The sequence below is a fragment of the Limulus polyphemus genome, unplaced genomic scaffold (genome assembly GCF_000517525.1).
Source record: "Limulus polyphemus unplaced genomic scaffold, Limulus_polyphemus-2.1.2 Scaffold7237, whole genome shotgun sequence".
NCBI classification, from domain to species: Eukaryota; Metazoa; Arthropoda; class Merostomata; order Xiphosura; family Limulidae; genus Limulus; species Limulus polyphemus.
In genome coordinates this window covers 21,448-23,653 of record NW_013672847.1, presented here as the reverse complement: position 1 = coordinate 23,653, position 2,206 = coordinate 21,448, and the positions used below count along the sequence as shown (strand labels likewise).

General features: G+C 31.4%; 1 long non-coding RNA gene across 1 annotated transcript; it reads right to left on the bottom strand.

Moving 5' to 3' along the window:
- LOC111089741 lies at positions 1–432 on the bottom strand. The gene is made up of 3 exons (XR_002613951.1): positions 387–432; positions 140–223; positions 1–61 (listed from the first exon to the last, which is right to left on the bottom strand). It is a non-coding gene; the product is annotated as an uncharacterized LOC111089741 (long non-coding RNA).
- Between the last annotated feature and the right edge of the window lie 1,774 nt (positions 433–2,206).

The following is a 2,206-nucleotide window of genomic DNA, read 5'->3' as shown; positions in this document are numbered from 1 at the left end:
ACAAAACAAAATCAAGTGACAGCTCTTGTGAATACACTAATGGGTTTCTTAAACTAGCAACCTAGGGATACTATCAGTCCAGAAACAAAACCAAGTAACAGCTCTTATAAGTACACTAATGAGCTTCCTAACTAGCAACCTATGGACACTATTAGTCCAAAAACAAAACCAAATCATGTAACAGCTCTTATAAGTACACTAATGGGCTTCCTAGACTAGCAATCTAAGGATACTATTAGTCCAGAAACAAAACCAAGTAACAGCTCTTATAAGTACACTAATGGGCTTCCTAGACTAGAAATCTATGGATACCATTAGTCTAAAAACAAAACCAAATCATGTAACAGCTCTTATAAGTACACTAATGAGCTTCCTAAACTAGCAACCTATGTATACCATTAGTCCAAAAACAAAACCAAATCAAGTAACAGCTCTTATGAATACCCTAATGGGTTTTCTAAACTAGCAACCTATGGATACTATTAGTCCAAAAACAAAACCAAGTAACAGCTCTTATAAGTACACTAATGAGCTTCCTAGACTAGCAACCTAGGGATATTATCAGTCCAGAAACAAAACCAAGTAACAGCTCTTATAAGTACACTAATGGGCTTCCTAGACTAGAAATCTATGGATACCATTAGTCTAAAAACAAAACCAAATCATGTAACAGCTCTTATAAGTACACTAATAGGCTTACTAGACTAGCAACCTGTGGATAATATTAGTCTAAAAACAAAACAAAATCAAGTAACAGCTCTTATACGTACACTGATGGGCTTCCTAGACTAGCAACCTATGGATACCATTAGTCTAAAAACAAAACCAAATGATGTAACAGCTCTTATAAGTACACTAATGGGATTTTTATTGTATTTAACCAGTGAAATATGACATCCAGTTTATAAAATTGCACACATAAAATATTCTAGTTTTTAACACAATAATATGTGTATCTAATATCTGTAAATTCATTTTATACGTGATACAAAACAATTTCTTTAAGATGGATATTTATCTTAATAAATGCTGGTAAACATGTTCTAACCTTTTCTGTGAAGTAAGTGTTATTTGTATTTGTTCATTGTATATATATATAATTATTAGGAAGTGACCACATCACAAGTGTAACGACTGTTATGATGCAGTACAGTGGGATAGGTGTAAAGAAACAACACTTGATGTTTTGTAAGAATACAAATTGTCTAAGAATGATGTTACAGTATATGCTAAACAATTAATAAAAATGTAATTTTGTCCAAAATATGATTCTTTATATGTAGATTTATATAGTAAGTAGTTTGCTTTAAGACAGTAAGCAAATTTAAAACCATCCTGCCTTATCAAACACAACCATGGACATAGAAATATATGTATAATCATACAAAATAAACCTTAAACTAAGGGAGACCACTTCCAATATTACTTTCTTTGCTTGAACAAGTGCAACAATTATGCCAGAAGTACATAGTGTCTATGACATTTCTATTAATTTGTAGGATGTTGGAGAAAATTGTCTATTAGCTAAGAAGCATGAATTTGATCAGATCTGATATTTTTTCAATTCTTTGTGCTTAGCAACTTTAGTTATTAACACAGCACAAACTTGTCATGAAAAATAATAATACCTAATCTTATTGTATGGACCTAAAGAGTTACACTTGGATTTAAGACTTGTATATAGTTAGGAATGTTAGCTTAAAGTTAAGTACTTATTAACTACTACCTGGAATACCCATCCCCTGGTTGCATATTATATAAATTCATGATGAACGAAAGGTTATCTTAGTTGCTTCCCTTATATGCTATTGTAAAAAAAAACATTAACGGCCATAAAAACTGCAAAACAAAATGTGAAACCATAAATTTGCAAGTATTTCCCCCATAGACCCAACAAACCTTCATGCCAAATTTGGTGAAGATCCATCAACAGGGGGCAAAGTAGCAATTAAAAAGAAGAAAAAAAAATGCCAATAAAAACTGCAAACACAAATTTGTATGTATCTCCCCATGGACCTAATGAAAATGTACATACCGATTTTGGTGAAGATCCATAATTGGTCCTTTGAAGTAGTTACATGGACATACAATAGACAGTACTATTATATTTATATGGAAGTAGTTAGATGGACATACAATAGACAGTATTATTATATTTATATGGAAGTAGTTAGATGGACATACAATAGACAGTATTATTATATTT